Genomic DNA, 24,789 nt, shown 5'->3' on the forward strand with positions numbered 1-24,789 from the left:
GAGCAAAGATCAGTCAAAGGCAGGACAGCTGAAGAAATTTGGCAAATAGTTAGGGAGATACTAAAGATTGAAGAGGAATTGCATAACGGAGAAAAATCATCCATACCTTGATAAGGAAGTCAAGGATAGCATGAAGGCACATCCCAGTGCATGTCATACTGCACATGTTAGTCACACTGTGGAGGATTGGGCAAGTCAGTGGCCTTGTGGTATTACCATTGAATTCTTATGTGATAAACCCAGATAATGTTCTGGAGACCTGGGTCCAAATCCTGCCACAGCAAGTGGCGGAGCTTGAATTCAAATCTGGAATGAAGAGACTGATGGTGGTTATGAATCGATTGCCAAGAAAAACATACCTGGTTCACTGATGTCCTTTAGGGAAGGAAACTGCCGTTCTACCATAGATTCACCACTCTCAGACTGAAGACGTTCCTCCTTATCTCCATTCTAAAGATTATCTCTTGACTCTCAGGCTATGTCCTTGATCTTTTCTCTCCTCAATGTGAAAGCATCTTCCCAATGTCTACTCTGACCAGGCAACCAGTATTCTGTATGCTTCTATTAGATCCCCTTTCACCCTTATAAACTGCAGCACCTATAGACCCAGAGACCTCATATGTTGAGCTTGTAATTCCTAGGACCATTCTTATGAAGCTACTCTGAACATGCTCCGGGGTGGTACATCCTTCCTGAGTTATGGGGCCCAAAACGGTACACAACAAACCAAATTTTGTCTGACCAGAGTCTTGTAGAGCCACAGAAGTCCATCCATTCAAGTCATTGCAAAAGAAATGCCATCACTGTATTTAAGGCCACCTTAAATAATAATCTTACGATGGACAATAATACATTTACCATGGAGTGACAAAAGTGAACAATGATTAAAACATGCTGGGAAGAAGAACCTAGCCTTGACCAAAGTCTCTGTGCTCTTCCACATGCTACAGAATGCAGACAGGCTGCGGCTACCCACAAATGGTTGCAAACAAACCTGGCAGCTCCAGACCCTGTAATACACACCTGAAATTGGACCTGAATGGGACCATGGAATGTCGCCTTTGGGCCATCAATGTGACAACCCCAGGTTGGATCTGATTAATCAGGGTAAATGAACCTGATCATTTCATTGGCAGATTCTTCACACCCTCCCAAAAGGCGTGAAGACTTGGGAGGATAAGAATCAACGTAAAACTGCTTAGAGACTGGTAGCTCGAGAAAAAACACTGAAAGACAAGACACCTACAAGACCATCAGAAGAACAAGAAGACTTCACCACGTGGAATCTGGTCAACTTCTAGTGGGGTGATATGTGATCATCCAAAGTTCAGTTAAACAATAAGATAGATTGTAGTGTTTTTCATTACGGTATTGTACGTTTTATTGTTCTAATATTAATTGTGTTCAATAAACAAATATCAGTGTTTATAAGAGATGTCTCAGTTCTTTTGCTGAATATAAGATTTCAAACACAGTATTTCCCTCAGTTTCTTCATCTAGATTCTTCATGTACAAAGTAAAAAGTTGTGGTTCCCTTGCAAAATACCAGTTGTCATTGGCTGCTATCCTTGAAGGACCATTTTATTCCCACTCTCTACCTTCTGCCAGACAGTCAAGCTTCTGTACACACTAGTACCTAGTCTCTGACACCATGGGCCCTTGTCTTACTCAGCCATCTCCTGTGTAGCACCTTGTCAACGTCCTTCTTGAAGTACAGATACACAGTATCCATTAGCTCTCCTAAGTCGAACCTGCTTGTTACATCCTCAAAGCATTCTAACAAATTCATTAGCATGACCTCCCGTTGATGAAACCATACTGACTTTGCCGTACTTTACCAGGCACTGGCAATTATTCAGAAATCTCATCAATCACAATGGATTCCAGGAACGTACCCATGACCGGGGTTAGGCTAATCAGTTTTTAATTTTCTGTCTATTGCCTCATTCCCCTTTTAAACAGGATGCCAGTGAGATCCAAGATGGCGGCGGCCCAGTAGGTCTCAGTCTGCAGAGCTCTGCCCAAAACTCAGGCAAATTGAAGTACCCACCCTCACCTCACCTGCTAAATTGCTAGAATAGCTTTTGCCCAGCAGCCCTAGCCATTCTACATCAAACTTTAGCAGTCTGATGCTTTTTAAAATGACCAGAGGTAAAGTCTCTCACAGTTCACAACGGGCAGAGCCCAGGCAGGGACTTTCCCCCCACTACCCCTTAGCAACAGAGACGCCTGCGTCCACCCCGGGGCGTGACCTGCAAGGGCAAGCCTAATCTCGGAATTTCTTAAACTCTGAGAGAAGATTGATGAGTCCATTGAAGAGACACTGTTCAGGTGGGAGTCGATCTCGGTCATGATGCAGAAACATGACGGAGAGGTCGAGAAACTCGGGCAGCGTGTCGGGGGAGGGGTGGGGCGGGGCAATGGGCCTCGGCCTCGAGACCACGGATGAGTCATCCATGGGGCAGGTCTGGGCTCTGGAACATCGAGATCCGACCTTAGATGATCATATTGATGACCTCGAAAATCGAGGTCATCGGAAAAATATTCAGTTGCTGGGCCTTCCCGAATGGGAGGAGGAATGTCAGCTTGTTGATTTCCTGGAGCCATGGCTCCCACGGCTGCTGAAACTGGAGTTGGAGCTGGGCTGGTTGCCGGTTGAGCGGGCCCACTGGGTGGCTATGCGCCGGCCCGGCTCGGACCAGCCCCTCTGCCCGGTCCTCGTTCAACTTCAGCATTAGAGGGAAAAACAGATGCTGCTTGAGTCCACCAAATGTTGGGGAAGGATCGCCATGCCATGATATATAAAGCCTCCAGGATAATGTTGTTCTCTGGCTGTGGTCCGCAAGAGGAAGGCAGTTGATGAGGCAAAGAAGCGTCTGAGGGATTTATATATTCAATATTCAATGCGAAATCCGGCAATGCTATGCTACAGTCATGGAGGATCTGTATCAGATCACCGAAAAAAGGAAAAGAATTCCTGAATGTTCTCAAATAAACTGCAGGATTTGAACTGTATGGATAATGACCTAATTTTGCCCCCCTTTTCTTTTTATTTTTCTCCTCCTTTCTTCCTTTTTTCTCTTCTCCATCTTTCCGTGGTGGTGGGGGAGGGGGAGTGCTAGCTCCTTATCCTTTCTATGGACTCTTATCTATCGTGCGGTTTATTTGATGATTGGGGGACTTTGCTGAGTGTTTATTTATTTTTATTTGGTTGCTTATTACTTGCTGGGATTGTAATTTTGTAATTTTATACATTTTCATCTTGTGTTGTTTTGCTAAGTGTATCGAGGTGATGGTGGTTTAGCTCGTACACTTCTAACATCTGTCTTATAAGGTGTTGGAATTTATTTACTCTATATTGTAATGCCTGTGCCGAGGGCATGCCTCTGGCTGGGAGATGTTATGGTGGGATTATTGTAAGGTAGTAATGCCCCTTGTGAACAAGGGGAAAAGTTTCCTTTTAAATATGTTTTGTGTTATTTGTTTTTAGGAATAGTTCTTAGTTGTTTTGATTTAGCTTTTTTAAAGAGTATTTTATGTGTGATTCATTTTTGGTTTTTAACCAATGTCTTTTGGGTGGGGTTCTCCCTCCTGTGGGGTCTTGGGCTTGCTTAGACTATCGTGGCTAGTCATTCGTTTAGGTGGTACACCTGCAAAGTCAAGGGGAGCCACTCATTAATCAAAAGGAAAAAATATTATCAAGTCTTAAAAAAAGAAAAGGTGGATGTCGCCCTTCTACAGGAGACATATCTACTTGATAAGGAGCATTCGAGGCTGCAACAGGGTGGATTCGGCCAGGTGTTCTTTTCCTCTTTCAGCTCAAAAAGTAGGGGAGATGCCAGTCTTACTGGGAAGCATCTTCCCTTCCAAATGCGAAGCCAGATAAAAGATGAGTCTGGATGGTATATATTAATTAAAGCCCTAATATATGGAGAGGAATATGGGAATTTGAATCTCTCTTGCCCGCCGGTGCAGCATTTAAATTTGTAATGGAAGTGATCTACAAGTTGGTTGCTCTTGGGGTGCGCCACACAATTATAGGGGGAGATTTTAATTGTACCATTGTCCCGAGGTGGACAGAATACCTAAGAGCTCTGTGGGCATATCTTTGAGATCTAAGCAGTTGGTGGATCTGATTAGGGAGGTAAGGCTGGTATATATGTGGACGTGTCTTCGCCTTCAGGGTAGAGACTTTACTTTTTATTCTAACCCACGCAAGTGCCATACCAGAATTGATATTCGCCTGCCCCCTCGACCCTTTTGAACTCAATATTGTTTTGTAAACTATGTAATATAACTATTTTAGAACATGCCGCATTATATATGGAGGCTAAGACTAGTGATGACGAGATAGCTTCCCGACATTGGTGTATGGACCCTTTCCTATTGAAGGATAGTAAGTTCATAACATATTTCTCTCAGGAATTTAAAACCTTCTGGAATATCAGCTCAAACACGGCCGGTAACCCTTCGGTGATGTGAGAGACTGGTAAGGCAAATGTGCGAGGCTTGGTCATGTCATATTCTGTGACCCGGAAAAGACACAAGGGAGAACAAAAGCATCTGATCGAGACTCGCCTGAAGACAGGTGAGACAGCGTATGTGGGTAGACCCTCCATTACTAGACTTCAGCTGATCACAGCCCTTAGGGCAACTTTGTATGCCACACTGACTCAGACAGCAAAGAGGGATATATTATTTGCGAAGCAGAGATTATTTGAATACGGTGACAAGCCTGGCAGGTATCTAGCATACCTTGCATGAAAGAAAAAGGCTCCCCAAGCCATTACGTCTATTGGAAAGAGTGCTTGTACCCTGACTTGTGATCGTGAAATGAGCAATGCAGCCTTTAGAAAGTTCTGTTTCAAATTGTACAGTTCAAAGAGCTGTGAGGATAGAACGACGAATATAATCCTTTTTTAAAAATAATATGGCCCTCCCAGGCCTAACCTTGGAACAGGTGTTGTTCCTGAATTCCCCCCGGCAACCCAGGAAATACAGGAGGCGATAAGGCAGCTCCAGGGTTGCAAAGCGCCCAGACCAGATGGATTCTAGGCTGAGTTCTATCAAGAATTTATTGGGGAGTTGACCAGGCCACTTATAAATATGTATAATTCTTCACATAGTCAGGGCTGCCTCTCGTCTTCTCTGAGAGAAGCAAATATTTCTCTCATTCTTAAAAAAGGTAAAGGCCCCAGATGACTGTTCTTCGTATAGACCTATACCTTGTTTAATATGGATTTTAAAGTTCTCACAAAAATGTTGGCATTAAGACTGGAGAGGGTGCTGGGACATCTTGCCAGTATATCCAATTTTCCGGATGAATCCCGTTTCCCCTTTCCGTGGTCACTGGGAGGTTTTCTTAATTTTGGTATTTTTAATACTCCGGCATTTGGTCAGCTATATAAAACCAATTATACACATTTGTTTGAGAAAATAAGATAGGACCTTCAACGCTGGGAAGATCTCCTGATATCCTGGCTAGGTAGAATAGCTTTGGTCAACATGACCATCCTACTTCGCTTTTTATACGCTATGAGAATGCTCCCCTTGTTGCTGCCGAGACAGGCGCTGCGTTAGCTTATGGTTGGCTCGACTCCTTTATTTGGATTCATAGACAGCCGCTTATTAAATTAGAAAAGCTGCAGCTACCACAAGTAAGGTGTTGGCTGGATTTTCTGGATTTCAGGAGGTACCATTTGAGCTCTCTATTATCGTACATAACTGATTGGGTCTCTTGTGAACCACAGTCAATCTGGTTACATATTGAAGCTTCCCTCGGAAAGTATCCCCTCATCAATCTACAATTTTTGGACAAGATAGAGTTATTACGGATCATTGTAAAAATTCTATTGTATTAAATACAATCAAAGCCTGGAAGATAATGCGACAGGATGCGGGTAAACTACAAAAAACCTCCCTTATACTCCTATAGTGGGAACGTTGTGATTCCAGCCAGGGCTGAGTGATGCGGTATTCAGAACCTGGGAGTGCAAAAGTATCTCCTGTTTGGGAGATCTGTTCGATGGGGAGGTCATGACGTCCTTCGAACAACTTCATCAGAATTTTGGGCTGCATAGCAAAGATCTTTTTCGATATTTTCAAATAGGCGACTTTTTGCAAATTGATAATTAATCCTTATAAATCGGAGAGGGAAAGTAGAGTGCTTCGGCTGATGCGTCCGCCCGTGCCCAGTACTCTCTACCACTAACTATTTAATAAGGTATTGAAGGACATGGAATGGTTATATAAAACCTAAAGACAAGAATTGGGGATAGAAATCTCCTTTGACGTGTGGGAGGGTATCTGGGAAAACGCCAGGAAGATCTCTATCTGTAACAGAACTCAGGCTATCCAATTAAAGATAATTCGTCGGGCTCAGATGGCACCTGAGTGATTGCAAAGTTCAAGGCAGGAACATCTCGAATGTGTCGCATATGCAAAATAGTCGTTGGTAATCTCACGCATAGTCTGTGGACCTGTTATAAGATCTGCAGGTAGTGGGGCAGAGTAGCGAATGCCCTGGCAAAGAGTTTGGATACAGAGATGGGTTGGACCCAATGTCTCTACTTTCGGGCTCCCCAAATTTCCCCTTTTTGGAAGTACACGGGAGGAAATCATTCACTATCCTTCCCTTTTGATTGAGGAAAGATATTTTATCGAATTTGGTATCCGAAGGTCCCGCAGGAGTTTCAAATTGGCACAGGATAGTCATGGAATATATCCCCTGACTTACTTATGAATATGGTGCACCAAAAATTGAATTATTTTATGGAATATGGGAGCATTTGTGAACTACATTTGCACAGATATATAAGCCACATTGTTCAGAGCCTTTGTTTAGCCGTGGGGACGGTTCTGGCTGGTTCGGGGGCCCCTGAGAGCAGGAATCCTGTACCAATATAGGTTCTGTTATGAATTAATATAGATTTACTTTGAATATGTATCTAGTTATTTATTTACTTATTTATTTTCTTTACTCCTTTTGTCTATTGTTAGTAATGCAGGATATCCTACTTCATGTTTTGATAGTTTGTAGAACAGATTAGTAGTTTTTACAAATTCTATATTGGGGTTGTTATTATATTGTAAAGCAGAATAAACGAGTTTGTACTATTTTTGTAATTTTGTAAAATATTTCAAAAATCTTCTGTTTTCAATAAAAATATCTACTAAAAAGACAGGGTGTCACGTTCGCAATTTTCTCGTCTTCTGAGACCCTCCCTGATTCTAGAGATTCCTGAAAGATCACTATTAATGCCTCCATCTTGTTTATTTATCCATTTAGTTATTCGAGCAATTTCTCCTAATCAGCTCTGCCTCCTCACTCTCTTGAATATTTGGGATATGTTTCATGTCATCTGCCGTGAAATCTGACGTGAAATAATTATTCAGTTTCTCATCTATTATTTGTTCCACACTACTATCTCTCCAGCGTCATTTTTCAGTGCCCCAGTATCCATTTCTGCTTCTCTTTTTTGCCCTTAATATATCGTCCTTTCCAGCACTGGATAGCTTAACTTCGTATTTAATCTTCTCCGTCCTTATTTCTTATTTTGTTGCCTTCTGTTCATCTTTGTAAGCTTCCCAATCCTCTGGTTTCCCACTGCCATTTGCCATGTTATCTGCTTTCTCTTTTTCTTTTACCCTAGCCATGCATTCCCCAGTCATCCATGGATACCTCATCCTCCCTGTACAGTGCATCTATTACCTCGGGATGAATCTCTGCTGTGACTCCTAAATTGCTCCGAGAAACTTCTGCCATAACTGTTCCACTGTCTATCCTGCTCGGCCCCTCTCCCAGTCAATTCTGCCTAGCTCCTCCCTCATGTCTTGGTAGGTGCCTTTATTCAGCTGTAATATTAACTCCGGTTCTACCTTCTCCCTCTCAAACTGAAGAGTAGGTTCAATCATATTATGATCACTGCCTTCAAAGGGTTCCTTCACCTTAAGCTTCCTTCTCAAGTCTGCCCCATTGCACAACACTAACTCCAGTATTGCCCATTCCCTTGTTGCCTGCACATAAGGTGCTCCAAAAATCCATCTCGTAGACATTCCACAAATTCCTTTTCTTGCAAACCACTGCCAGTGATTTTCCCAGTCCACCTGCATATTGAAATCCCCCAAATCACTGTACCTTTGCCTTTCCTACACATGCTTTTTTTCTTGCCATCTCCTGTTCTGTCTTGTGTCCCAGCTCCTGCCTACGATTCTTAGGCCTGGACATAAATCCAACTATGGTTTTGCACCTTTGTGGTTCCTCAATTCTGCCCACACATATTCCATGCCACCTGACTCTACTTCGAGTAATGGGAACTGAGTAATGGGACTGCAAAATACTCCAGCATTACCACAAATTTCTAGCTAAGGCATTGAGTAAAAAATATTTAATTGTCAATTACTTTGAAATGTCGCCAGAGTGTATATCTTTGGCCAAATATTCTGTCTGTATTATGGAAAAATACAAACTTTTGAAAATGTGAGAGAATGAAGATATGACGACGACATGAGTCTATAAAGAGATTAAGATGGGTCAAGTGAACAGCCAAATATTGGTGTATGGAGCACAGTTGGAAAATATGTCTGTGCTCAAAGTTGTCTGAAGGTTGAATGGAAACGCAGGGTATTATTTCAATGGAGAGATTGGCTTGAGGCACAGAGGAACCGAGGAACTGGGAACCTGAATTACAAAACAAAACCTTTTGGTGCACATCATTTTTTAGGGAGGTAAGTTAAATGTTGAAAGTTTCTGAAATAGAATACATTTAAAAGTAGGGAATATTTTCTACAGATCTACAAGGTAAGGGTTTAACCACATCGAAAGTGCTATGACCACAATGATATGAAATGCTGTACAGAGAAGATTCATTCAGCTGACTCTTGTGAGGATCGTTTATTTCAGGAGGAAATCTTGAACTGACGGCCCCGGATCTGCTGGGGTTTAGGCAAACAACATGTGATCTTGTTTAACTCCAGAATATTCCAAGTAGTTGTTACAAATTGAATTCTGAAACAATATTTCAGCTTGCGTGAGAGATTACCACGAGTGGACGGAAGAATATCTCAGTAAAGAAGATGGTGATTTGATGTAATCCTCTCAAAGTGTTGTGTCTTTGTGGAACTCTCTTCCCAGATAGCACTGAGGGATAAGACATTGAATAATCCTAAAACAGATTGTTGACTAAGAATGACGCACTAACGTTGTAAGGGCAAAGGAGTGATGTGTGATTGAGGTCACAATCAGATCATCCACGACCTTATCACATGACGGAGCTGTTTAGATTCCTTATTCCTGACGCTAGTTTCTACATTTTTGTTGTCTTCAGATACTGAAAAAAAATGACACGTTTCTCATGAACATGAAGATTTTTCTTTTCAGATTATTGGGCACAGCTTTCCATATGTGACTTTTAAACGGCACTCAAAAGCACTCAGGAAAGATTCATGATGTTGCAGAGACATCAGGAGCATAGGACAAAGGGAAAGCCTCGCTTGAAACTGCTTTAGGAATCAGATTGGGTCGAATGGATAACTTTAACAATGCAGATTCCTTTCAGTTGTTCTTATGAGGTGCGTTTCATTAGCAAGGCCAGCATTCTGTTGCCTGTGTTTAATTTCTGATCAGAATAGGGTGATCAACCCCAGGGGTTATTGTGGTACAGAAACACTAACAAGAATGTTACAAAGGGAGAAATAGGGTTCTTAACAATTTGATAGTGAAGGGAGAATGATATAGCTTCAAATCCTGTGTGTCCTTGGAGATTGTATTCCTCACTATTTGATGCTCAAAAGCTATGGAAATAGTGATACCACATTCTCTGTTTCCAACAATTAAAGTGACAGTCATACAGCATACAAACCGACCCTCCAGCCCAAAACAAATACATCAGCCAGAAAACACCAATCTATGTTATTCCCAGTTACCTGAAGACCTATAGCCTACTATTCCCTTTCATTTTGCATTTAAATGCTGCGTTACCGTGTATCTGTTTACTGAGCTGTTTTGTTCTTTCAATATATGTACGAAATGATTTCACAGAAATAGATCACACAATTTCAATGACAGCGTCAAACCCATCAGATCAATAAAATGTCCTCATTGTTTAATAATTATTAGAAAATCGGGGTTTCTTTTTAGTTCATTTGGGATTTTAACGTCGCTAGACCAGCATTAATTGCCCTTGAGAATTTCCAGTCCAGTTGATGTTGGTCCATCCAAGTGGCTGTTGGGAGGGAGTGCCAGCAGTGCATCTCATGTGGCTGTTTAACTGGGAGTAAATATTACTGGTGGTGGATGGAGTGTTAAACAAACTGTCACGTTGTGATGAACAGCTCGCAGGATAACAGACTCTTTGTCAATACAAATATATGGGAAGGAATTCATTAGTCTTCAGAGAAATAACAACCTTACACGAGAAGTCTATATAATAATGAAACGAAGTCTGTTTCTGTGTTATTGGTGAATTTAAAATAACTGTGTTAAACAGCTGAAGTAATGCTGATGCTGTCGTTGGGCAATTCTTGCACTGTGCATGTGAATTATCCTGGATAATTTCAGAGATGGCTGGGCTGTCCGAAGTTGAGTAAGTGCTGATACTCCATGGGATGATGCTTGTTAGTAATCTCGTCACTTACTAAGCACAGTTCGATGGAACAAGCCAACAAGTCCAACTGTCTGCTGCTTCAGTATATATCAGAGCTTTCATGGATGCCAACACATGGAATCATTTAATAAAGACAACGCCCATCGTGTCTCCATCATTCAGTGCTGATAAAAGTGCTATATAAAGTTTGTGAGGTTACCTTCCTGAACCACCCTCCCAGACAATGCATTTTTGACACATATTATGCTCTGGGTTCAAAACAGATTTCACAAACTCTCTCTTAGTATCCTCTCTTTCACTTCAAACGTATTTCCCCTTTGACTAAGGGGAATAGCTGTTGTCTGTTCACTCGTCCCATACCTCTCATGCTATAGTACACCTCTGTCAGGTTCACCCCTCACCCTTCTCTGCTCCAAAAGCAAATGTAACCTATCTTCATGGTTTGAGTTCTCTCTTGTCTTGTTACATCTTCCAAAATGCAGCACCTCACATATCTCAGTTTTACCTCATTGTGACCCACTGGCTAATCATTGTGTCATCTACAACATCGTTTATCATCCTCCAATATCACCCACCCCCCACCATCTCCCACATTCTTATCATCACCATTTATGAATTTCAGAAAAAAAAACTTGATTTTCTTCCTGTTCTACCAATGTGATTTCAGAATTGGGAATTCCAGTCTCTTGTTTTTTTTCCAATTTTGGTGAATTTACAGCGTGAATCAGTTATGGTCTTTTGTGAGAGAGCCTCAAACAGTATTTTGGACATGGAGTTGAATTCTGCTTTTATACTCTGCCCCTCTGCATGTATTATTCATAATGCTTGGACATCATTAACCTTGGACTAACTTTTGGCACCTTGTCCTGCAGCATTTCCAATTTACGTGGGCCTGTAATTTATTCTTTACAACATTCGTTGCAATAGTCGGAGCTGGAAGAACCCTTTCATCTGCAGGATGGACACAGGCTTATTCATTAATTTTGTTTGAAAGAGCTGGAGCAATGATGATAAAGATTGAATTAAATTCTGGATTATAAACACACTATAGAAGATAATTCACGTTGTCATTTCTACGTTGAATGGGAAGCAAATAAAAAGAACAAATACCCACCATTCTGAATATTGTTTGAAAAGTGATGTCAAGTAGATATAATGCATTAAAGAAGACCACCCAACAATTTTCTTTTGAATATTGCGAGGACATTGTTCAAACAAACAGTGTTCTTGTCTTTTGCTCCTTATTCTTTCAACTGATATTTCCCTGTAATTCAAGGTGAGATCAGAGTGACTTCCCTTTCAATCGAAGCAGGACTTGACTGAGGGTGGAATCAAGGACCCTGAGCAAAACTGTGATTAATGGGAATTAGAGAACATTCTGCAATGGGAATGGGAACAAGAGAAAAATCAGTCTCTGAAAGGTATCTTCCAAGTTGCATGTCATCCTGACAAGGGACTAATTAGCTGTTCATTCACAAGTATTTGTTAAAAAATCTTGGAATACCCCTACAAACAGCTCTGTCTGAAGCTCCTTCAGTTCAGATTGAAGAGGTAAAACAGGGCAACTCTGTGTCGCTTATTCCAGAGCCATTGAGGATGACAAATAAAGTCTGCCCTTGCTGGTGCCTTCCAAATCCCGGATGAATATGTCTTGTTAAAAATACAAAGATATTTTATGTTTTCATAGTTATATGCAAACTATCAGAAAGGTAAGACCTTGCTGGATGAGTGACAACAGGAGCATGATAAGACATTGATAACAATTGGGATCAGTACTTCAATCAGTTATATTCAGAGGATTGCTCATGTGATGTCATGACCACAGAGTTCAACATTTTCATGATGCATTATGACAATGGCAATAAACTATCGGTACTTAGGGAGTTGTCAGGCACAGAGTTTTTAATTGTTCATTCAAAAACCGTAACTTGAGCGTCAACAGAAATGGCAGCTTCACTGTTCCCTTTCAGATCAGACAAATATCCACAGTCCAAAAGAGTAACTAAGTTGAAAGTGCAGGAAAACATGTGCAGGTTCTGAGAAGAGAGACAACATAATTAACTTCTTGAGTCCAATATGAGTTTTTTTAGAAGAGGATCATATCAGACTCAATATGCTGCCTCTGTTTCTACCTCCAGATCCTGACTCATCTGTGGTGTTTTGTCACTGTTTACTCTTTGTATTTCAAACTTACATTTTCCCCAGTATTCCCAAGCACAGTGACTCAGTTTTGAGGGAAGGGGGGGGGGTATGGTGTGTCAGTGGTTAGCATGGTTGTTTCACAGTACCAGGGATCCGGTTTGGGGGAGAGGGGGAGGCCACCATGGTGTCTCAGTGTTTAGAACGGCTGTTTCACAGTACCAATGGCCCGGTTTGTGGGGAGGGAGGGGGAGGGGGCATGGTGTCTCAGTGGTTAGCACGGCTGTCTCACAGTACCAGGGACCCGATTTGGGGGGGGTGGGGGCGCGGGAGAGGGAGGGCAGCACGGTATCTCAGTGATGAAGACAGCTGTCTCACAGTCCCAGGAACTCAGTTTACACTGTATTGAGTTTTGACATTCTCCACGGGTCTGCTAGTGTTTCCTCATGGTTCCTTCTACAGTCCAAACTGATTCAGTGTATTGGTCATGATAAATTACCCACCATGTGCAGCTAGGTGTGTTAGCTATGGAAAATGCATGTATAAGCTAGAAAACGGGTGAACAAATGCAAGTGCAGAAGTAGGATATGAGGTGGTTCTGGGTGAAATGCTGTGCAGACAGTCAGTGTGGATTCAATGGGCCAATGTCCCTCAAAATTAAAAAAAAGTTAAATCCATCAAAATAAGTTACTGGTGATCAGAAACAAAAAGAAACAGAGTGCTAGGGAAACAGTAGTTTTGGCAGCCTCTGTCGAGAGAAAAATAGAGTTAGCATTTGAATCCACTAAACATGTATCAGATCTGAAAGCACCTGGGAAATTGTGGAATGTGTGTTGGTGGAATGATTGGAGTATATGGAGAAATAGAAGGATTAAAAATGGATTATTGATAATCAGCTGCGATAGAATTAAAATGTGAGAGTATTTTCACGAATTTTCACCTTTTCGCATATTCCTGTGTATCATGCACATGTAGGTATGTTTCCAAGTCCATGTTTCACGTGAGTTCTCTCCTCTCCACCTCTCTTTCCTGAGTGTGGACATCTTCCATTCATTAATGGGCCAGCATTTATTTCCCTTTCCGAGTTGCTCTTGAGAAGGTGTTGGGGAACTGCCTTTCTAAACCCATGCACTTAGACATACTATCGGCTACAAGTACTCAGGTCTGTCTGGTTTCACTTCTTTGAGAACTTGTAGTATTATGCCTTAATAGCTGGCATGGGCATTGCAAATGGGCATTTGAGAGTCTATCATTGCTGACGGCCTGGAATCGCATGTAAGTCAGACCAGTGAAGATAGCAAATTTCCTTCTGTGAAGGACACTAGTGAGCCAGGGCTTTTTAGTTTTGACCACCAACAATATTTCATTAGATTGCTAATTCCAAATGTTTTATTGAATTCAAGTTCCACCATCTGCTGTGGTGGGTTTGAAGTCCGGGTTTAGGTCATTGTAAGATGTACTTAGCAGGCTGAATGACATCAATCTATTCCTGCATAAATCCTTAGAGGGCAGAATGGTCTCATTACAACGATGCTGACTGGCTGAGTGGGAACTTCCTTTATCTCTGTAATATTACTGAGTGCTTCAGAGAACAACACGTGGGTTAGGAGCAGCAGCTGGTCATTCAGCCCCTCGAGCCTGCTGCACCGTTCAGAATGTGCATTGCTGATGTGATTGTAACTAAATCTCCCTCTCCAGTCTGTTCCACTAAACTTGGATTCTGTTGTTCATCAAAGACCTATGGAAATCAACCTTGAGTGTTTTCAGTAACCCAGTCTTCATTGCTACTTTTGCATGAGAACACCACAGATCACACAACCCTAAAGAGAAAGGAGCATCCCTGTCTCAGTCTGAAATGGGAAGGTGCTTATTCTCAAAATGTGCTATCCTCAAACCAATCACCACTCTTTTGAGATACAGGGAGATTATAATTAGGAACAAATATTGACCATTCAATCCCCAAACCTACTCATATTCCCATTAACTCTCCTAAATCACATACTTACCAATTTGGGTCTCCACTGAACTTGTGGGAAGACAATCCCAGGCACCACAAGATCATATCAGCATGAGACACTGGAGCATAATAAGGCCATTCAGCCCAACTACTCTGCCATGGTATTTGATCACGGCTGAAATGTTTATCAACCCCATTATTGTGTCTTCAACTGACCATTGATTGCTTATTAATAATATATATATGTATTAAAGACATTGTGTGTGCCTGCACGTGGGGTTGTGTTCGTGGTGTTTGTGTGTAAATGTCTATATCCATGTGCGTATCTCTGTGTGCATGTGTTATGTGTGTTAGTGTCAGTATCTACGTTTGTGTGCACCTCTGTCTGCATCTTCATGCAATGTTTTTGACGAAAATACATTGAAATTGGAATCAGTCTCCTTCCTCCTCTCTCTCTGTCTGACCCTGTTGTTCATAGAGCTCATGGAATCCCTACAGTGTGGAAGCAGGCCCTTCGGCCCAACACATCGACACTGATCCTTCGAAGAGTAACACACCCAGACCCATCCCCCTACTATCCTACTTTTATGCATGACTAATGTCCCTAATCTACACACCCCCGGACACTATGGGCAATTTCCCTTCGCCAATTCACCTAACCTTCACATCTTTGGACTTTGGGAGGAAACTGGAGCACCCAGAGAAAACCCATGCAGACACAGGGATAATGGGCAAACTCCACACAGTCAGTTCCCGAGGGTGAAATTGAACCTGGGTACCTGGTGCTGTGATGCAGCAGTGAGAACCAATGAGCTTTATGATTAGATTCATACAATTCTACCCTCTGCTGGCCTTCCTGCACCACTGCATCATTTGTTCTCTTAACTCTCTGATAAGATAACAAATCCTTTACTGTCGATCTCTGAAACTGCATTGCTGTTCAGTTTTTCGAATGATATCTTTGAACACACAGAACAGTTTCATCAATATTGAGCGATATTACTGCTAGGCCTTTGTCAGGATTTTTCAATATTTTCTCACATTTTTTAAGCATTGCAAGACACAGAATGAGAAATAAATTCTTATTTCCGTACAAAATGGTTCACTCAGAGGTGAGCATTTCCATTCTGACAGTCCCAAGTATATTTGCAACCCTCCATCTACCAGCATTGTGTCTGTGTGTGTGTGTGTGTGTTGATGGTGCAGTGAGCTGCTGCCCTCTCTCCCACCCAGACTGAATCATTGTATGTTATCACACTCTGCGACTGTCACTGCAGTTGCATGCAGAGGCCAGCTGCGGGAGAGATTGTGTCATTTTAAGCACCACAGAGACTGTCAGAACTGCACCCACATTTAGATACTCACAGACATGGGTGTGTGTTAATGGAAAAGCACAGATGGTCAGGCAGCATCTGAAGTGCACGAAAATCGCGGTTTCGAGCTCTTCATCAGGAAGTGTAAATCCTGGAAATGTGGTCTGTCCAGAACCTGAGAAAGCCTCAAAATCCCCACCTTTACATTGTAGTCCTCTCGAGATGAATAATAACATCGTATTTGCCTTCTGAACTAATGACTCAATCTACAAGTTTATCTTCAGCGAATCCTGGACTTTGAATCCCAAGTCTCTTTGAATTCAGATTTCTGAATTTTCTTCCCATTTAGCAAATAGTCCATGCCTGTATTCTTCATACCATAATGCATGACCCCACACTCTCCATCTAATACTCCTTTTCCCATTCTCCTAAACTGTCTAAGTCTTCCTGCAGGCTCCCTGCCTCCTCAATACTACCTGCCCATCCACCTATCTTTGCATCATCTGCAAAGGTAGCCAGAATGCCCTCAGTTCTGCCGTACAATTCATTAACCTACAAAGTGAAATGTTGTGCTCCAAACACTGACCCTTGTGGAACACTACTAGTCACCAGCTGCCATCCTGAGAAGGACCATTTTATCCCCACTGTGCCTCCCGCCAGATAGCCATACTTATCCATGTTCGTACTTGGCCGCGAACACCATGGGTCTTTATCTTACTCTGCAGCCTCCTGTGCGGTACCGTATTAGAGGCAAACTGATTGTCTACATTGCTAACTCCATTGTGTCTCCTTGATCTAAACTGCTTGTTACCTCTTCAAAGGATTCTCATTAACTTGAGGGAAAGGTATTTATTGAAATGGGGAGCAATCACAACATCAGGGTTATTCGTAAAGTGGAAGTGTTCCTCAAAGCAGTCTCTGGTCTCCCAAGTGTAAGGTAGACTGCATTTTGAGCAGCAATGACAGGAGACTGGATTGAAAGTGTACAAGTGAAATGTTGCTTCACCTGGGAGGTGTGTTTGGGGCCTTAGACAGTGAGGAGGGAAGAGGTGAATGGGCAAGCTTTGCAGCTTCTGCAATTGCATGGGAAGGTGCCACGAGGAAGTGGGGGAAGGGTTCGAGGTGATGGAAGGTGTCAGAAAGGGGATCGTTACTGTGAAATGCTGGCAGTGGATGGGAGGAGAAGATGTGTTGAAGGTGCTGTTCGACTGGAGGTGGTGGAAGTAGCGGAGGATGATTCTGTGAAAGTAGATTCTAGTGCAGTAGGAATTGAGGGCAAGGGGAGATCTATCATTGTTCTGGGAAAGAGGGGAAGGTATGAGGGCAGAAGTGAGGGGGATGGGGCAGTCACAGCTCAAGGGTCAGTCCATCAGAGAGGATTTCTTATTTGAGAGAAAAGGTGGTCATGTCGGAAGCTTCCCACTGGAATGTGACATCCCCATACAGAAATGACAGAGCCAGAGAAACTGGGAGAATGGCATCACTCTCAGCTGATCATGTGTTCAGCCACATACGGAGCCACAAAGTAATTCAATAATATAAACAAAACCGTAGTCAGATGAAAGTTCTTGAACTGTCTTTAACAAAAGGATTTTTCTAACGCACAGGTAAGAATAAGGGTAGATAGGTCGTCAGTAATTCATAGCTGGACTTTTAAAAGTGGTTGCAAAGTGACTGGGGGCACTGTGCGAAATATTCCATAATTCTCTGGATTACAGGAATGTTCCAGTGAAACTGGCGAACCTCCAATGTGGCGCCTGTCTTCAAGAATGGAGTGAGTCTTCAAGTGTTTAGATACTATGTTTGTCTGAATGATGCAGTATTTTTGAGAGGATGAATGGTCTCATGATATACTTTCATCCTGCGGGATTAAAAATATCTCCTTCTACTGATGTGTTACAAACTGGGGGACAAACATTTGCCTGAACCTGGGAATTATTTGGGAAACTATCTGGAATATTGTAAAAAACTACATTATCCAGAGAATTTTCCAGAAGAATTTATCACCATGTAGGGGTATTGCATAGGTGAGAGGGTGAGGAGGTGCTGCATGCAGTAGTGAGAGTGGTGGAGTGTGAGCCTTGTTCGGCAGTAGGTGCTATAACAGATATACAGTGAGTGTGAGGGAGCAGAGAGAATATGGTGACCCTTATCCTTATGTTATTGATGTTTGTCCTGTATTGCTGGAAATTTCTTCAGACAACAGATACTGCACTGAGCTGGTGGGGAGCTCAGACCATGCTCGGTTTGTCTGGTGGTGTGGCCTGCTCTGGGAATAGAATGGTCATCTTCTGTACCTCTTCTCCACTAGGATCTCCGTGTCCCTGTCAACAAACCGTGGTTTAATTGCCCCTTAAATGCCATGCTCAGGGGAAATTGTGCAAAGCAGCTCTGAACTGAGAAAGGTCAAACCTGTGCCCATTGGCCTTTTAAAAATGGCACCAGTGCTCACTTGGTAAGCTCTGAACATTGTTCAATCCTGGATGGATTGTGGAGCTGTAACCTAGCAGTATATTGGTCTACGCAGTATTTCATGATCAACAGATATCTCATCTTGCCTTATATGTGTCCGGGCTGGATCTGTGACAAGGAATGAGTATTCGATATAAATCCTGACATAACTATCACTCCTCTAGCTGGGTCAATTCTGCTGTCAAACCCCATATTTCTGCAATATGTTGTCCATTAAGCAATTGCCCAAGCAAAACGCGAACATCTATCCCTCTGTTATGGAGCAGAGCAGAACCCCTCAAAGTACATGGAGACGGTAGTCTCGGCCCGAATGTTTTCTTATTGTAAAGGTAAATGTCAGGTGCTGTGTTTCAGCTACAATTTAATTGGTCAAAATATATAACATTAAGCAAAACACAATCTATTCAAGCACAGTACACAAAATATAACGAACAAATGGGTGGCACGGTGGCACAGTGGTTAGCACTGCTGCCTCACAGCGCCAGAGACCCGGGTTCAATTCCCGCCTCAGGCGACTGACTGTGTGGAGTTTGCACATTCTCCCCGTGTCTGCGTGGGTTTCCTCCGGGTGCTCCGGTTTCCTCCCACAGTCCAAAGATGTGCAGGTCAGGTGAATTGGCCATGCTAAATTGCCAGTAGTGTTAGGTAAGGTGTAGATGTAGATGTAGGGGTATGGGTGGGTTACGCTTCGGCGGGGCGGTGTGGACTTGTTGGGCCGAAGGGCCTGTTTCCACACTGTAAGTAATCTAATAAGTGAATCTTGGAATAACTTAATTCTTTTGGAAATTTAAACAGAATAATAGGTTATTTAACTAACAGTAACTGATCCAATATGGTAACGGGGGAAAAAGTGAGGACTGCAGATGCTGGAGATCAGAGCTGAAAAACGTGTTGCTGGAAAAGCGCAGCAGGTCAGGCAGCATCCAAGGAGCAGGAGAATCGACGTTTCGGGCATAAGCCCTTGCCTGAAACGTCAATTCTTTTCCAGCAACACATTTTTCACCAACCAATATGGTAACATCCCAGAAACACAAATTTGTCTAAAAACAAATCCAGGAAATAGATTGTCTCACATACAGTTCTCAAACCCAGGCGGAAAGAACATCAAGAAACAATCAAAAGAGAAATCTCAGAGAGAGAGAGTGTAGCAGCCTGGAGAGATTTACTGCCTTCCAACCCTGCTGAGAACCCCAGAATAACTGGCGAGTGGGAAAACTAATAATCCTGGTTCTGGGAGAAAATGACCATCACTCCACAGGACCAGGCCAAGGCTGCAAGGACCACAAGGAATGGACTGTATCTACACCATATATGGCACTGTAGAAGCCTCTCAAAATGCCTAACTCCACTTAAGCCGTTAAATGATGGTCAAATAAATGTCAAAGTTAAACATAAATAAATAAACCGAAAGGATGCACAGGCCTGGTGATCAGACACAGACGTCGTTAGGTGCCCAGAAATTCCTACCCGGCCAAAACAAAGTACAATTATTGAGCTTTTGAGATAAATCATCATCTCCCTCCCTCATCTCAAAATTAGAGATGTACCATTCACCCAACAGTCAGCGATGTCAATATTCCATCCAGTTCAAGTATTGTTGGGGTATGTCAGGGTTGTCATGAAATGAGTTAACTGAAGCTGATTGTTCAGTGACTGTTATTAATATCAGTCTTCCTGGATCTAACTGGGTCACTGGAGGCTTTCCCTCTTCCATAATTATGGCCTTCTTTCTACTTGTTATGCTATAGTATTTGGGGCAGAGTCAACCTCAACAAGATTGGGATCAGCGGATGCAGAGAGAGGGAGAGATCAGAATCTGAGAACAATAGACTGGAATATTCCAACAATGGATCAGAATCTGAGAACATTAGACTGGAATGTTCAAACAATGGATCAGAATCTGAGAACATTAGACAGGAATGTTCAAACAATGGATCAGAATCTGAGAACATTAGATTGGAATGTTCAAACAATGGATCAGAATCTGAGAACATTAGACTGGAATGTTCCAACAATGGATCAGAATCTGAGAACGTTAGACAGGAATGTTCCAACAATGGACAGGAGTTTATCCTTTGGTCTTTACTGGTTTTCTCTGGATTGGGCATGGTTATAGTTGCAGATAGAAGCCGTACTGATGATTATTCAGGCAGATTACTACCCCATCCTCGCTATCGTTGGTGTTCCTGGTAAGCCTACCTCTGTCAATTCTATAAATGATGGTGAACGTTATTGTTACTTCGGTTATTGATATTTAGCAAATATAAACTTTCAGTCATAAACTCCACTTCCTTTTCATGCATTTCAAAATCTTTATGAATATATAAGAAGGAACTAGACTGATTAGAACTTTGAGTCCCCGTTTTACTCTAAACTGTTTTACCATTCTGGATTCTCTCTGTCATTAAAACGGTCAAATTCAACCCCTCTAATATCCCCAGTCTCCACTTCTGAATGAGCTTGTCATCTACCCCTTTGTTAACTTCAAACTTTATGGCTTCACTTCTCTTCTGACCTTCCTTCCCCATTACAAATATTTTGACCACAGACTTTTTCTTGTCTCTACAGTTACTTTACACCAGAGACACTGTATCAGAGTAAGAATATCACTGACTGTGTACTTCAGAGGCACAGGCTATGACTCTAAAAGCTGGTGACAGAACAGAAATTCGAATGATAAAAATTGGAATGAAACCTAAATTCACTCATGGCAACCGTAAACCACCAGATTTATTTTTCCTCATTTTGCTGATAACCTTTGGTAAAGAACCTTAAGACTTTTGCCCAGTCTGGACGAAGTGTGAATTCAGACCCACAACATTGTGGTTGGCTCCATATTTTCTTGACAAATGGCCTCACAGTCAATAGCAATTAGTGATGGATAACAAATGCTGCCCTTACCAGTAATGCTGGCATCCTGGGAAACAACAACATTAAAAATGAAATAAACAAATGGATATTGAAGATTTGACATAAAATTCTGCAGCATCTAGAAGTGTTGGAGAATCTCAGTAGTCATGTCTCTCTGTCGGGCGAAGCACAGATAATGTTTCGAATGCAGTGATCCTATCTAAACGTAATGTAACTGGGAAATAATATTATTTATATCAGGGATGGTTAGAAGGGTGAGTGGGAGGTTTGTGTTGAATGAATTGATAAACGTTCAGAAAAAGAGAGACAGAGCAAGAGAAAGGCAAAACAAACAGAAGGATTGCTGATGATGAACTGGAAGGAAAATAGAATGGGAAGTTATTCTAACATTTCGCCTTCCGATATTCCTGAATATCATGTCATTTCGGTATGTCCCTGTTTAAAGTTAGTTATTTTCCTTCTATCTCTCTTCTCTGAGTGGGGTGATCAACTCCATCAGCAATACTGGTGCTGCACGTCAAGTTGCTCAGATACAGAGAAACCTAATGTTACATTGTCAACTGCTTCTGTAGACAGATGAACTGGTATCGGGAGACTGTGTGGAGACGTAATAGCTTTCTTCGCTAGGAAGAGAAACTGAGGAGAGGGAGGCATTTACAACCCTGAATGGGTTGGGGGAATTGACTTGCTGCTGTCATTAGAAATTCAGTGGAGTTTTTTTGGATTGGATTCTCGGGTTTGTATCGTCAGCTGCTGCGTTCATTCAGGAAGACCCGATGCTCTGGTGAACCCACTCTGGACAGTGAATTTACAGAGTGTCTGGGTGCATGGGAAACAAATGGAGCTGAGACTCCACAGAAGGGAAGCTCTGTAAACAGGGTGGGGCTGGGCACTGCACATTCCTCCCTTGGATTTCCAGGAACATTTGTCTAAAATCGACCCATGACAAGTGTCAAGTGCAAAACCAGTTTGTTTCAAAAATGAGGTGGTCACTGAGCTGTGTCCCCTCATTCAGTATAACCTGCCGCTTCGCACCACGGTGCTGACTCTCACCATGAAGTGAACTGTTACAATTCTGGAACTTTCCAGGCAGGAGTGCATAATGTATCCACCATCTCTGAAGTGCAGTCCTCCGATGTACCAAGAGCTGTCAGAAACCATCTGCCTGTTGAGAAGAATACATTGGTTCCATCTCCACAGGGGAAGGTGCAGAAACTAACTTCCAGAAATAGGGAAGAGGGGGACTGGTAAAAATAAGAAACTGCTGGAAATTAGAATTAATGAAAACTATGTTTTTTGAAAATCTAATTGAATTGAAGTTTCATAAGTTGCTGAATCTGCAGAGCTGCATCCCAGAGTATTCAGGAGGTGGTATTAGAGCTCAATAGACAATAGACAATAGGTGCAGGAGAAGGCCATTCTGCACTCCCTCAATAGCCAGAATGTCTTTCCTCAAATTTGGAGAGCAGAACTGCACACAATACTCCAGGTGTGGTCTCACCAGTGCCATGTACAGCTGCAGAGGAACCTCTTTTCTTCTATACTCAATCCCTCTTGTTATGAATACCAGCATTCTATTAACCTTCTTCACTACCTGCTGTACCTGCATGCTTACCTTCGTTGATTGGTGTACAAGAACACCCAGATCTCTTTGTACTGCCCCTTTACCTAAATTGATTCCAATTAGGTAGTAATCTGCCTTCCTGCTCTTGCCACCAAAGTGGATAACCATGCATTTATCCACATTAAACTGCATCTGCCATGCATCTGACCACTCACCTAACCTGTCCAGGTCACCCTGTAATCTCCTCACATCTTCCTCACCGTTCACCCTGCCACCCTGTTTAATATCATCAGCAAATTTGGTAATGTTATTACTAATACCATCTTCTATATCATTAAAATATATTGTAAAAGCTCGTGAAAGAACTACTGATTATTCTTCAAAGCTTGTTATATTCTGGAAAGGATCCTGCAGACTGGAAAGCAGCTATTGTAAACGTAAATATTTACAACAGAACGGAGAGGGAAAACAGAAAACTAAGTAGCTCTGTATCAGCTGTGAGAAAAAGACATTGTAACCTTTTGTAATGGATTTGAGAACTAGACACTTGGAGAATAGTGATCTGATTTGGTAGAGTCGGCTTAGATTCTGGAAAGGGAAATTATCTTTGATTAACTTGCTGGAAATTATGGAGATTGTCCGCTGTGACATTGAAAATTGAGAACCAATAGGAATGGAGTATTTATTTTTTCAGCTGATATTTGACATTGTTGAATACAGTTGAGTGGGGAAATTTAAATTCCATGGGTATGTAGATGTGAAATATATACTACATGGTATAAAAATTGGATGTTGGAGACAATGAAGGGAGTGGGATTTTTCTCTGGACTGAAGGCTTGTTGGGTATCAGAATAATCAGTGTTTGCCCAATAGCTGTTCACGAGTTTTAAAAACTGAATCAGATGTGAACAAACATCTTCAGTCACATTTATGTTTTTTTTCAATGGTGAGAAATTGGGAAGTGTTGTTGTTTAAAAGGACCTGGATGACCTTGGTCATAAGTCAGTAACAGAATTATTGCGTTGCAGGAAGTAAGTAATATGTGGCTTTTCATGCAAAATGATTGAAGTCCCAGAGTTGGTATATCTTTCCTAATGGTAGTGTTTTTTTGAGAGAGTATTTGGTGCATTGCGTATAGATTTGGTCTGTTTTATAAATAATGATCTCTTTGTCACTGAGAGAGTCCAAAGGAGTTTTACCAGACTAAACCCTGGCATGATGTTATCAGAAGGAGAGAGTGCAGGAAATATGAGTTTAACCTGTAGCTCTGTGAGAGAATAAGAAGTTGATACTTGATGGTTACGGACAGACACTCATTACATCCTAAACAGCTGAATAGGGTCAAAATTGCACACTATTCATTGGATGTTTGATTCCCAAAAGTTTGCATGTCTCTGCAGAGCCTCCATGTCGATTGACAGAAAGGTACAGGCTCTGAATGAACTCTGGGCACTTGAATGCACAGTTACTGTGTGACACTGTACTAAATGTCACTTTGTACACAAGCCTGTCAGCAGTCACAATACCTTCGTTTTGAAAGAGTTAACAATTCTGCACAAGCTTCTGACCTCCATAGAGACCATGGGTCTGCTTTCTTGAAGATGGAAGACATCTTGGAAAATGGTTAATAAAGTTGGCTTCATTCCTACTACCAGAAAACCATGTGAAAGTAGCACATAGGCAGTATGAGTAATTCGCCGTGTGGACCTGTTTGGAACAGTCCACCTGTTCAGTCACTGCTCCATTTGTTTGTGATTTTGCAGCATCTCTGGCACCTTCCCGTTCCTGTATTAGTGACTTGTGAAGCTGAATGACGTCTTCCTGTTCCTTATGTACGTGACTCCGGGCGTGAAATGGTCTCTTTCTGAT

Source organism: Chiloscyllium punctatum, chromosome 13 (assembly GCF_047496795.1).
Source record: "Chiloscyllium punctatum isolate Juve2018m chromosome 13, sChiPun1.3, whole genome shotgun sequence".
Taxonomy (NCBI): Eukaryota; Metazoa; Chordata; class Chondrichthyes; order Orectolobiformes; family Hemiscylliidae; genus Chiloscyllium; species Chiloscyllium punctatum.